This window comes from Pleurodeles waltl, chromosome 2_1 (genome assembly GCF_031143425.1).
Source record: "Pleurodeles waltl isolate 20211129_DDA chromosome 2_1, aPleWal1.hap1.20221129, whole genome shotgun sequence".
Lineage (NCBI taxonomy): Eukaryota > Metazoa > Chordata > Amphibia > Caudata > Salamandridae > Pleurodeles > Pleurodeles waltl.
Genome location: NC_090438.1, coordinates 289,949,867 through 289,964,364, shown reverse-complemented (window position 1 = coordinate 289,964,364; position 14,498 = coordinate 289,949,867). Strand labels below are relative to the sequence as shown.

Sequence of the window (14,498 nt, the reverse complement as noted above, 5' to 3'; positions counted from 1 at the left end):
AGCTGAGATACTTGTGTCTGAGAATTACGAAAGAAGTGGGTAAGATACATCAGAAATTGGCAGATCCGGCAGATAAACAATACATAGAAATTGAGAAAACTAAGCATTTGAAAAGGAGCTACAGGTTAGATTTTGAAGCGAAAGATTTTGAACACATGAGGTCAGCAGGAATGTAAGCGCACCTTAGAGAATTATTGCAGAGTGCTCAGATTTTGGGAGCACTAGAGAAGTGGGAAGGCAGATGGGCAAAGAAGGATAAACAGAAATGAGATTCACAAGAAGAGTCTGAGAGTGCTCAGAAAGAAAAGGATCCAGTAAAAATGCAACCAATGAGGGAAATTTCTGGAGGGCAATTTGTTCATGTACCCTGGCACAGGAGTGATATTTTGTCATTCACAAATGATAATCCACAATTGAGGGAGAAACCGGTTGAGTGGTACCAGCAGACAGATAGATTTGTGAAGCTTTTGAAATATCTGTGGGAAGACCTGAATACTCTATTGGAGATAGTGATCCAAGCTGATTTGTGGGTTGAGTGCAAGAGAGCAGTAGATTTTCGGACAAGTGAACCAGAAAGAGATAGTTACAGGTGCACCATCACCTGAAGTAATGAAACATTATTATAAGATGACTGGGTTCCTGAAGACGAGAATTTCGCCCAAAAAATATTGATTGGCAGAGAGCTGACATGACAGTGCAGGATGTAAAGGAGTCATTACATACCTATTACGAGAGATTGCCGAAAGCATTCAAGGAGTACAGTGGTAAGGAGGCGATTGAGCCGAAAGACATGTTGCACTTTGTGTTCAGGTTCGTGGAAGGACTGAGACCTGAAATAGGTGAGATGATTAAAAGTAATTTGATCTATTGGCAAGCGCAGCAGATTGATGACGTATTGCAGTATGCTAAACACTGTAGTGATGAGATTGAGTTAAAGCAGAAAAAGTTGAAAGAGAAAGCAAAGGTGATTCAAATTAAAGCAGCTCAAAATGTGGAGTGCAAGGAGCTTTAGTGCAACAGATGCCACGACAGCAGGGAACTGTCATGTTCCAATCTCAAGTGAGAGGTAGGGGTCGAGGAGCCAATATGAATCGTGGACCGGATTTGAGTACTGTGGTGGTTCAGAATGATGTGCAAGGGATTAAAAAGATGTTACTGTGTCATCTGTGCGGAAACATGGGGCACTGGAAGCGGGAGTGTCCGGGGATGGTGTTGTTCAGCAAAGTGGGGATGTCAATACATTTCAAACTGTGAAAGTCCCTAGAATGAGAGGACTTAATCCGAATTTTCTGAATCAAGTGCAGTGGAATAAACGACGAATGGATGTTTGAGAGTTTGGACGAGGAGCCATGTATGCTTGCAGCATCCCTAGAGGTTGGTCAGAGAGGACCCTTTGTAAAAGGAAAGGTGATGGGTCACAGAGTCCCATTTCTAGTAGACACAGGAGCTACGCGCTCTACAGTGAGAAGTGCAGAAGTTCTGAACTTACCTCTTTCAGGCAGGACAGTTCAGGTTGTGGGGAGTAGCAGACAGCCGATAAATCCGATCACAGATCCAGTACAGGTTGAGATTGGAAACTTCCAGGGACTATATAAGTTTGTAGTCTGTGACTCAAGTCCAGTGTCTCTACTGGGAAGGGACTTGTGCAAAACCAGATGTTCAATTAGTTGTTCAACTAATGGAATAGAGGTTCAGACGAATAGTGATGATGAAGAACAAACTCCTGAAACTGAGACTGAAAATAGTAATGAAGAGTACCTAATGATTGAGTTTTTCCCGATGCTTACTGTGGAAGAGTTGCATGCAGATTTGCAAGGAACAGTACAGGAAAATGTGTGGGACCTGACAGGTAAAGAAGTGGGTTTAATCAAGGAAGTGGAACCGATTAAGATTACTTTGAAGCCAAATGTAGTGTTTCCGTAGCTTCCACAGTATAACCTGGTACAGGATGTTCTGATGAAAGTGACACAAATAATTGGAGATTTTCAGAAACAAGGGTTTTTTAAAGAAGTGTTAAGCAGTCCATGTAATTCAATGATAATGGGCCTAAAGAAGCCATGTGGGAAAGTGCGCATTGTGCAGGATTTGCAAAAAGTGAATGATATGGTGGTCAAGTGTTGTCCTGTAGTGCCGAACCCAGCAGTAATATTGTTTCAGATTTCATGAGTGGCCAATTTGTCACAAGCTTTCTTTTCTGTGCCTCTCCATGAGGATACTCAGTTTCTTTTTAGTTTCAAATTCCTAGATAGAGTCTACAGCTGGTGCAGACTTCCTAAAGGGTACACGGAGTCACCGTCTCTGTTCAATCAGATTCTGAAAAAGAATTTGGAGTCATTGGAACTACTGTACCATTCGACTCTAGAGCAGTACACTGATGATTTGATGATCGTGCCCAAGACAAGGGACGAGTGTAAGTACGAGTCGATTGCCCTTTTGAATCATTTGGGGAAATTTGGATATAAAGTATCACCTTTGAAATTGCAGTATTGTTAGAAGTCAGTGAAATACCTGGGAGACCAAATTGAGAAAGGGCCCAGGAGAATTTCCAGAGAAAGGATTACAATGATACTGCAGAGAAGTCCACCGACTTCTCAGAGAGATGTCAGGATGTTTCTGGGAGTGGTAGGTTATTGTCTTCAGTGGATTCCAAATTTTGCTGAGATTGCCAAACCATTGCAGCAGCTGACACATAAGGAGGTTACAGATCCCATTAAACTAGATCAGGAGCAGATGAAAGCATTTATTGAGTTGAGAGAGTTTGTGCAGAGCTCCAGAGTTGGGAATGCCCGATTACACAAAGCCATTCACATTGTTTTGTCATGAACGTGATGCTTGTTCTTTGTCTGTCTTGACACAGGTTCATGGTGGTGCTTATCGACCAGTAGCCAATTTTTCAGCTGTATTGCTACATTTTATGGGGAGAGCAGTTTGGAGGAGCTATGAAGCACAGAGCCAACAAGAAAGCTAGGAAAAAAACTGAATAGGGATACAAAATATTTTTGTTGAGCACAGGATGTTGCCATGGTTATGCACGAAAATATTGTACTTTGTTCAAACCATAAAGTTCACCCGTCTTTTAAGGAAACTGTCAGAACTGAGGGATATGAATTGCTTTTAGGGAAGTCCTGTGGGCTTATCTTCGATTTTCCGTACTAAAGTCTTACAGCTTGCAGTTATGGAAAGGGGTGGAGATGAGACTTCTGTTCCAAATTTTTGTCTGGTTGGTATGAGAGGCAACAGCTGCCTGAGTGGACAGACCATAAGACTGGGGCTTCGTGGTTCAAAAAATTCCAGCTGAGGGAAGAGGGGTCGCTAGTTAGACGTGACCTTGCCTTGTGGAACGGAGTATTAAACAGGGTCACATAATATGGGGGGGGCGAGGGGGAGGTTTGTTTGGTGAGACTCTAGGAAGTTAGGACGTAGGCAGGTCTATTGGATAGAGTTGTTAGATGTAACGAGGGCATTTGGGATGAGAAGAATTTAAGAGTAGCGGAGTCAGGTGAACACTGCTGCATAAAAAAGATGTTAGGTTTGCAAGGCATTTGTCACGGCATGTGAAGAAAGCAGGACACGGTCTATTAAAACAAGCGGTATTGGGGCAGTCGCATCGCCGAACAGCTGCATAGTTGGCCCAACTTCTCATAAGTGTATCTGTAAACACTGCACTAATAAACAGAATACTACATTAGTATAAAGGATTCCTTCTTTCTACGCTGTTTCGTATATCAAGTGTTATACTGTGTACTAACTTTACCACACCACCATGTTCCAAAAGGAGTTTTCTTCATTTTTCTGAGGTCCCATAACATTTGCCAAGTGCAGTTCCCAACATCTAGTGCATGCGAACTGCCCGGATTCCATCACATTTCCCCACGCACATTCAAGGTCCACCACCTGCAGTTCAGAGGATATTACTGAAGAGGGACCACACGTTCCTCAGCTAGTGGGTTGATCTTGGGATGACTGTTTTTATACTCGAGGCATGTTTTATGCTAACGAATTTCCTTGTGGTTTTATCAATTTTGTATTTATAATTTTAACAGCAGGCAGTGTATTATTAATCACTACCATTACACCTTAAAGTCGAAAAAATTTGCATTTACTTATATCAATCAGAAATACTTTCCCTACCCACCATCCATATTTATTCAAGGCACAGTTTGCATATTATTTCAATGTTTTTAACCATACCATTTAGAGTATGGATTTTATTGATCTTGTCATTTTGCTTGCCAATCGCTACATACCAGTTTATAATTCTGGAGTCTGTCAGTGTACTATGGTGTGTGTGTGCGTGTGTGTGTGTGTGATATATATAGCACTTACTTCCACTGATGAGGCGTTAAAGAGGCTTACACCAAGCAGCACACTACTGCAAAACACATTCTTAAATGTTAATCTAATAGTTGTTTGATGTTGGGATGAATTGTGCGCTCCCTAGCAAGCTAGTCCTGCATTCACACCATGTTTTGCAGTGGATTAAATGAATAAAACAGATATGAACGTTAATTTTGGGGGGTGGGGTGGGTGTATGAAGTCATAAAGATAGTGGTGGGGTTAATAGACTGGTTAGAGGAAATTAGGCTTTGTGATGCCGCAAGCCTAACTTTCAAAGGAGGAAGATCTCTGAAATGAGTGGTGCGCAAATTTCAGAAACATTGAGATAAAGAGAAGCTGCTGTAACAGTGTAGACTGTGTTCCAACAGGGCACGAGAAGTGAGGTAAAAAGAAGATTCAACAATCAGATGTTATAAGCCAAGAACAGTTTTTCATGCGAGATATATATATTTTTAAATATACAGGGTGCCTTTTGAAGCAGCATACAATCTGAACACGCATGACGGCAAAGTCTTAACTGTGAAGATAGTGCTACATTAGGTAACTTTGACAGGCACTAGAATCTAGAGAATAAGCAGCAATAAAATGAATGACAATGAAGCCAACCAATGGTAAGCAAACGGCATGCTATAAACCCACTGAAAGCTTCTGTCTTGCAACAGTATTCCTAGTTCTGTGCCAAGAGCTGTGCCCTCTTGCAGCAGTATAGTCGGAAACACCTATAAAAGGTGAAATGTTTATTATAATTTCGATAAAGTTAAAGGAGATTTAAGGAGTGTCACTAATATTTGGGGTCAGTGGCTAACATTCACTTTGTAACTAACAAAATAAGAATCTTAGTTTATTACTGTTCAAGCCTTTTTATCCGCTTTCACACCTTCTAGGAGTTACTCCATGGCATAGATAGGCCAAACTTAAACCACATGTTAATAGGGAGAGAGAAGGGGCTTTCCATAGTAATACATTCAATGTGGCCCTCCAATAGATTAGTAATACGTTTGCCAGTAGCCACTGAACGAGTAACCTCCTCTCTAAGAACCAGTTAGTGGACTCAACTGTAAAGCCATACCTGTTAGGGGTTTTATTTGGAAATTATCTTTCCGGTAGGTCTGGCTCTCCCAACCTGTGCCACTGCTCCCCTCGAATCTACAGCACACACGCAGTATTAAACATGGCAGACTATGTAGCCCCTTTTTGGTGATGTGTTCTTTTAACAGAGCTTCAATGGAGGTCCAAGTCTTTGTTCCAACACCTTCTCTCTCTCCATTGCTTAATTGATTATATCCGAACATATCTGATTTTTGTCTATTCCACTGTTAGTTCAAGCTAATCAGATTTTGGGAGTTTCCACTTCTCAAGTAGGTTGCTTATTGTTTTGGGCAGCCAATTAGCGAAATCACCATTTGTGCCCTGGAAGAAGTCAGTTGGCTGGAGTTGTTGACCCTGCCTGTGTTACCCAGATTTGAAGATAATGACAAACATCTGCAGTCGTCATTTATGAAAACTTACAGTAAACTACTATTGAGAAACCGTACTTATGTGCTTATATGTATAAAAGCGCAGACCATTCTTGATTTAGTCTCCTATGGTGCACAGAACACAAGTCCATACCTGTCATTTGAAGTTCAGATAATTTTTTGAGTAACACTTTAAATCACTAAAACAGTTACAGACCACTTACAAAACGATTTGTAATTCCTGCTCTACAAAAAAGTGTTCAGAAAATCCAGGAGTTTAATAACCGGGGCAAACAAGCAACCGATTTTTCCAGGAAAAATTAGCCAAGGTTAAGTTGACTGCAAGAAAAAAAAAAACACAGTGGCACTGAACAATGTAGTATGACATGCTCTTTGAATCAAAATAAGCCTAGCTATGGCGCAGAGGAGGTTTGATACCAAAGACCAGGCAGTAGCAGGGACAGGGTAGGCCCGGATTTGTAAAACAAAAATTGGGAGCCTAGATGTCAACATGCAATTTTAGGGACTCGAGAATTACTAAGAGATAAGATAATAGTTCACTGCATCCAAGAAAGGGCAAAGGTAACATAGCCCTTTATTGGAAGGCATGATTACAAATGCTAACTTAAAGATTGTATCAAAAACAAAGAAGTCATTGATAAATGCTGCGTTTCAGCACAATCTGGGGAGAGGTCAAGGGAGGCAGGCAGAAAAGAAGCGTCGCAGAGGTGGGAGTAGTTTGAATATAGCTTTAATCAAGTCCAGTCTTGCATTGGGGAATATACAGCCAGAACTTAGAAGCAAGAGAGCACAGCTAAGACAGAAAATACTAATAAAAAATAAAAAAAGCATGATCGCGGTAGTGGAATCAGGGACCGTGGAACGTGATGGCGAGTATTAGTGGTGGGTGAAGAGACGCCATAAGGTGTAATCCCTACCAGCAGTGATCAACAGCAAACTGTAAAAGGGTGGCGGTACAGACAATGGATTAGGAGTACATAGCAGATTGATCCACGGTCCTTATAAATAAATAAGGGCATGAGCGCGTCAGAGCACTGGGTTGGAGCAATAAAATTCACCACGTTAGAATGGGTGGCACTGAGGTGAAGAATACACCTAAATTCAATAGCAGTGCAGTCAATGGGACGATGCATGTAGCAAACAAGCAGTTCATCTGTAGCAGGTAGGAAGAACCGGACAACAGCTTGTGGCGATTAACAGCATGTGAACAAGTATGGCGACTAACAGTGCAAAGAAAACTGGAAGCGGTGCATACGTATTCAGATGTTTTTAAAGCTGTACTCAACCAGATAGAAGCACGCCAAAATAGACGTTAGAGACGATAATACCACACTTACTGGACACAACTAATGTTGTTCTGTGGTCTACGCAGATAGGTTCCTGCACATGTCGCCAATTTAAATAGAACCACTAAGACAATGAACGCGGGAGCATGTTAGGGTTTGGAATAACACGTCGATGAAGTTAAAATAAGCACAGGACACAACCACACTGCGCCCCTTATTAAAGATACAGCGCATTGAGAAACTTATGGGTGAGTGTGGCGCTTTATGAATGCTAAATTAATTGAACTCCTCAAAAGCTGACATGAGGTTCTCAACATGGAAACACATATAAAGGCAAGATATTGGGATGAGTAGAGAATATTATTGTAGGAATTGCTACTTGTGCCAAAGACAAACGGAGACAGTGACGTTAATAGCCACCCAATGCATTATTTATTCCAAGTAGCCTTTGTGGAAATAAAGTCTATATGTTGGCTTCTATGTGTAACCGACGCTGCGTTTTTCAGTGCAATGGTTTTTGTAAGTAACACAGAAGGGGCAAATTTATTCTGTGACGATTATTTTGAATAAAGTACAATGACACGCAGTTCAACCCAATCAAATGCTGCTAAGTATACTTATTGCGGTATAAAATGAAAAGACAGTCGATCGTATGCGAACGCACCCTCTTTGTTGAAGGGGAACATGTGAAATCATTTGTAATTCAAGACCTCCAGTTTATAACGTCGACCGATGAGGAGCCTAGATGTGTAAATGAGTTAACAGACGTTTTTTTCTTTCTCCGGAGCAGAAGATGCAACAGTGTGCTCGGTCCTGTGTGCCTGCACATTTGGCATGATCTGTGCAGGTACACAGTAAATAGTCCTTCACAACTGCTTTAGGTTATTGCAAGATTGAAGGGGGCTTAGTCTAGGGATTACTTTAGGAGAGTTTACCTCAACTCCCAATTGGACAATAGCATGTCCCCGATTAGTTCATATTAATAACGGGGAAAAACTGCATTAAACGTAAGAGTGCCTCTTTCTTGTTAACATTTTCTATTAAGCTTATATGCCCAACTCACCCTGGAGTCCGTGCTTGACCCCTGGCTTAAAGTACACCACTAAACACACAACTGTAAAAAGAGACATCCCAAACTCAGTCACAACTCAAAAATGACCTCACTACCTGGAGCCAAAAGTCGTACACCAGCAGGTCTGACTCACAAGCTCAAACGGGAAATAAATATATATATATATATATTTTTTTTTTAAGGAACACAAATACTAACAGTATAACAAGCGGACAAGAACCATCTGTATCCCTTGGACCTGCTCTCTTGAAGAATGAGCAAACCTTTCTTTATTTAAGGGCAGAAGGCTGTCAGTGCGGTTAGGAAATAGCTGAAAGGGGGCTGAACCCTTTCTTTAAAGTAGGGAAGAAAAGAGTGAAATGACACCAATGGATGGAAAAAAAAAACTATTTTAAAATAAATATAATACATGTAACTAAACACACTTTCTCTTCGCTACAAGGGAAAGGTTTCCCCTGGAGAATTCACCCACAGCCATAGGATACCCTTTCCACACTGGGAGTAGAATTACTCCAGCAAGTGCTTCAGAAAACACCCTACTGTTTCCCTGATGGAAAGGGGCGTGGGTATGCCCACACGTTTTGTAAGTACGCTTCCAAGGAAAATCACACTTTAGAATACGCGTTTCCCGTAGTAAGTGGGAGTCACGGCGCAGAAATGCACTCAAATGAATGTCGTAAATCTCTTTGTGAATGGTTGTAAACTTGTTCACAACTGAAATCATAGTTGTAATTAGGACCAATAGTTCAGTCCCAAGAAGGCCAGCTCGGGATCCATCTCCCTCTGTTGGTAAGTCCAACCCCACTAAATCAAGAGAACACGGGTAGTCCAACCGAGCTCAGGGTCAGCCTGGCAGGATAGAGCTCTTAAGTGACTGCATGTTAACAATCGACATATCACAAAGCTCTTTAAGTTACCTGGGATGTGCCCGCATCAGACTTGCATAGGGAAAGAGAACCTACCAATCAATCAAGGAATGTGTAGAGCGCACTACTCACCCTTGAGGGTCCCAAGGCGCTGGTGGCTGCTACAACCTCTCATCCCCAACAGGCTTTCCCCTCACATCGCTCACACAGGTTCCGCTCCCCTCAAGGAGTGTAATCACCTCTTCCAATAGGTTCTGATCACCTCCCTTACCAGTAGTTCCCAGCTTCTTTTGCCACCCACTCGCCAGAAGCCCATTGCATCCGCACCTTACTCTTTGGTCACTCCTCAAAACTACATTGTATTCATGTGCCACAACACCCCCACGTATGGTTTTAAGCCTTTTTCATAGTAATTCTCCAGCTTTTATTCTGCACATAAAACACTACACACCATAAATGCCATGGCTAGGCATCCACACGCTCCCAACAGAAGGACATATGAAGAGCTACCATACAAAAATATACATTACGAGAAGACTTCAAACACTGGCACAACCTAAGGAAGCTATGCAATGACTATTACAGCAACCACCAATCAATTATTGCGCTCATTTCTGCTGAGCAATTACTATGCACACGAAATTAGATGATATGCAAGAAATTCAACAAACTCCCCATTCCTCCAAACACAACATTCAACAACTCAGGAGTTGACCGATCCACTAATATGGGAAAATACTCAACCAAATCATACTCCGGACTGCAATGGAAATAACTTGGCAAGTTGCACCCAAAGTACAATAAGAAGTTCAAAGTGAAACCAGCAGTCATACATAAATCGCGGGCGGGAGACATGGAGGAATATTTTAACGGGACTTACCCACTGAGGTACATCAAATCTAGCTTCCCTGTATGCTCGGGGGCGGGGGGCAAACAACCTACAGTAGCAGTACTTACTGCTCACACCTTCAAGTAACAGGATTGTATTGTACCACTCTAGCCAACAGAAGACTCGCAGATTTTAGCAGGGACAGACTGAACACCCCCACCCCCCAAAAGTCTAAGATCATCCAACTTAAGTCAGAGTAGTGGAAAAAAAATTAACAACAACAGGTGTCAAGTGCGGCGTAAATCGTACTCCATTTCAGTAACTTACAACTAAAAAAACGGTCCATTTGAATTCTATTGTTGAAGTTCAGCTTTACGTTGCACAACGCCAGCGCAGCTACATAGACTACATGGATAGCTATACAGGTTGATTGGATCCTGCCAGCATTGTAATCAAGGAGCATTATAACATTCCCCTAAGATTTCACGAGACAAGAAAGTCCCATTCTCCGCGAGGCTTGAAGCTCTGCAAACATCACCTACTACCATGAATGAGCATAACTCCTATTCGGAGCACAAAATGAACTCCATACTCCTAAAATTGGATTACGGGGGGTTAAAATTAACAAAAAACGATACAGAAAATAGGCGAACCAGTGAGGTTCATTTGTAAGCAAGGAGTTTCCCTAACTTAAACTGCGTGCCATGACGCTAGAAAGGCGTAGAGGGCAAAATAAAAGGGGGACACGTGAAAAGGTTTTGTATCTGGGAATTCCTGGATGTTTGGCGGGATCTTTCAAAAGCAAGAGAGCCTTTTACCAGCCTGCCAACCTCAAACTAATGTTGGGCAAGGTGTTTGTAGATTATTCACTCACTGTCAACAATTGGTAAGAGTTAAGTGCACAGCACAATGGTTCGTTCCGGGTAACGCGTTTCCAAACGAGATACCGCTAAATTGGATAAATACCGCCAGCTGTTTATAAAACTAACACCGAGTAAAAACCATTGTATGGGGCGCGGGTGCAATTCGGTTTAAGATTATGCATTGGCTACCATATATGTTTCCCAACCAACTTCCTTTCGGGATTATGGGCTCAGCAATGTTACGCGACTGCCACTGCCTATCAAACAATTTCTCTCAGCTTTATGTTGAGGGGGGAAAATGTATTTTGCAACAAAAAATGCAGCCTGCTCGTGTGCTACACAAGTAGTAGAGGAAATCTTAACTGTTCACAAGTCTCGCCGCCTTAAACCTGAGACAAAACAACGACATGTATTTGCACAATGCCTATCTCACAGGGCAGCCCTAAATTTACACTGCTAGAAAAAATATAAAACCACAGATGTGTTGAGCCTTTGTGCAGCAGCTTTAATGCATGTTCAATACTAGACTTAACCACTCCAAACGTAGAAATTTAAATGTATTTAATGCAGCTTGGCAATACACACTATAGGCAAATCATCACTAAACCTGCACTGTTTGCAGCTACTGACAAATACATGTCAGTGATGGTCATGCGGTTTACAGATGGATACCGTGCAATTTTCGTCCTTCTTAAATAAGCAAAATTGCATCGTGATCCACCCGACAACAGCAAAACATACATGAGGCAGATTGATTGAAGCCTGGCGATAAGCCCACCTTTCCTCCACAGGCCGGGACAAGTGCAATACTTTAAACATAGCCACAAGTAATGCAACAAATCCCCACCCATGGAGAAGTCAGCATAAAACTTACCTGTTGGAACTGCTCGTGCACAACAAACCTCCAGCGATGATTTTAACTGAGACAATCAATTTTGCATGGATTTGCACAGCGACCTATTAACAGGCTGGATGCAAACCTGCAAAACTAACCATAACAGCAAGTGATCCTCAAGGCGAAGACAGGTGTATTTGACCCAACAGTACGGTAAGTGCTCATATTACAGTAGATCGTATTCAAAACTACCTGCACTATGAGCACTTTGGCACTGCTGAGACAGCAGAAAAAGTACCTCTACTCTTCTGTTCAGCTCAGCACACAAAAAACACCATCTCACAACTGAACATGCATGATAACTACTAAAATATAACTTAAGACGGTCCAATGTACAGAGGATATTTAACCATCTTGTGCCAGAAGGAGCATTTAGGGCAGTAGATTCTAAACTACTTCACTAACTGCACTAGATGCACCTTAACACAAAAGGAAAATGAGCAAGCACACAATGAAGCGCCGTGGAGCCATGGCCATTGTATTGCCGTGGTAATGCTAGAAGCGCTTCCATTGCAGTAGGTACAAGAAGCTACCTGCACTGTAAGCACTTTTGCACTACCCTGACTACGTACCCCACTTAAATCCTGCAAATACCACTGGTTACAAGCCGAGAAGGTACATTCTACGCACAGGATGGGGGTTAGAGGGACGACTGTAAAGATTGTGTTGAAAAGATACAACTAAAAACGTCCTTACAACAAACTGTCATTGAAAGATCATAAAGAGAAATACAAATAAAAAAATAAAAATCACAACTGTACAAGAAATCAATTACTATCGATACAACTGAAATCGTGTACAATTAAAACATATATACGATTAGTAAGAGCTCGCTATCCAACAGCGAGCGCGATTATGAACGAGAATACATTTCTGGAGGATAGGCCCAAAGCCAACGGCGGGTGCTGCATGGAGAATCTGGGCAGGTCTATAATGTCCTCGTAACACCAGAAGTTCACCGCCGGGAACTCCGTCACGGGGTAGGCCGTGTACTTTTCCCTCCACAAAGCTTGGGGAAAATGCTGTAGTATCCGCGGTCGAGAGACCTGTAGCTACTGAAGGCCCGCGAGGCCGACTGGCGAGCACTCTACCCTTTCACCCGCCAAGGGACTGGTGGCAACTGCAGGCACGGGACTCAATCCCTCTACACTGTAAATTCCTACGGTGCTGCCTCTGAAAGCCCGTTCTTATCTCCGGGGACTCGTTCTCCGGGGACCACGCGTCCATTGCCCTCGTGCTGCTCCTGCGATTAAAGAGAAAGAGCACATGGCATTATGGGAAAAGAAGTCCACCCATTCAAATTCCAAAAAAAGCGCCAAACCACAGCTCCCTCCCCCTGCTGGAGCCAGTGGTAGATTGCAGCGCTAGGGCCCGCCCATAGGGGAGGGGAATCTGCTTTGAAAGAGGAAGACGGGATGTAGTTAATTGGGCTTCACTGGAAGCTCGTACGACGCGAACCAGCCCAGTGCACCACGCTTTCCCTACTTCCTTAACCTACTCGGCTACCCACACCACGCACACAATTTCCATCACAACAATAAACAGCTGCGCACACGACTGGAAGCCTCCAGACCACCCCGCGGAGCCTCGAGATGTGTCTCTGGCCCGTTCCTCCCCCTACGCGTTTGACTCCACGGCCTGACCCTTCGGGACTCCGCGCTCAGAGCGCAGGCGCACTGGGGCCTGCGCGCGTTCAAAGGCCTGCACGGGCGGCCGCCATGTGCTCTCCGCATTTTTCAAACACCCGACCGGGGGGCTGCGCTGCTGACCCCGCAGCGCCCGTCCCCGATGCGCCCCGGGAGGTGGGAACGCGCGCCGCGGCTCCGGACAAGGGCGAGTCCGCCATCCGCGGACGACGCGTGCCGCCAGCCGGGGAGAAAAAGCCCCGCAGCACCAGCGCGTGCACCACCTCCCTCCCGCTACCGACAGAGCCGCCCCAAGCCCCCCCGCGCACAAAACACTCCACACGTACCCGAGCCGCCGCACAACCTGCTGCAAAGGAGCTTTACGAAAGTGGCGCGAAGACAATATCATGTGACCCGACCTCAGGGCGGCGCCCTCCCCTCACCAACCAGAGGAGGCCCTGGGGAGGGGGCACATCCGCTGTATTACCATCACTAATTGTGTCCCACGGCGGCGGCGCCGCCCACCGGACGCAGCGCTACTGCCCTGGGCTGCGCGTGTGCGCACTGTCACCGCTGCCGCTCAAGTCCGGCTACGCATTCTGCGCAACGTGCGCCTCACTCGGCGTGCCGTGCGGCGCTTTCTATCCCTGCCTTTTATGCGCGCTTAGGCCCACGCGCTCTCTTCCCAATGTGGTGTGTTAACTCACAACATTTAAGAAATATGTATTTCAGGGCTGCACGCGGGATCTTGAGCAAAACAATACTTTGTCCGGTATGTTTTTTGCGTTTCCGCCTACCAAAGGAAAATGACCCGAGCTTGAAATCTTGCTGGAGTGTTTCAAGTGATTTCCGAACCGATATGTAGTGATCAAAGTGAAAATGCTTTAACAAAAACAACCACCCAATTGCTGTACAACTATGAAAATATAGAGCGGTGCCTATTAAGAAAGGGTTCAAAGTATCACGTGTGTGTTTTATTTTTTGGGAGACTCGGAAACAAAGAGTTTCCCCTCGGGGATAAGTGCAGCGTGAGTAACAGCAGAAAGGAAAGGCACGTGATGACCCCTGCGGAAAAAAAATGTGGTCATGCTAAGGCTAAAAGCCAACAGCTTGTCACCACCCAACTGCCCCCGCCTCTTCGAGCTCAAGCACGCCCCTCCCCCATCTCCAGCAATCCGCGAGGCGCTTTACAACTGTTAACCAGCATCCTCCCCCCTGCGCGAGTGCTCAGTGAAGGCGTCCCTGC

The 14,498-nt window shown here is 44.1% G+C and overlaps 1 long non-coding RNA gene across 1 annotated transcript; it reads right to left on the bottom strand.

The window, feature by feature from the left end:
- Positions 1 to 12,177: 12,177 nt before the first annotated feature.
- On the bottom strand, positions 12,178 to 13,861 carry LOC138258732 (uncharacterized). The gene is made up of 2 exons (XR_011198533.1): positions 13,600 to 13,861; positions 12,178 to 12,870 (listed from the first exon to the last, which is right to left on the bottom strand). It is a non-coding gene; the product is annotated as an uncharacterized lncRNA (long non-coding RNA).
- Between the last annotated feature and the right edge of the window lie 637 nt (positions 13,862 to 14,498).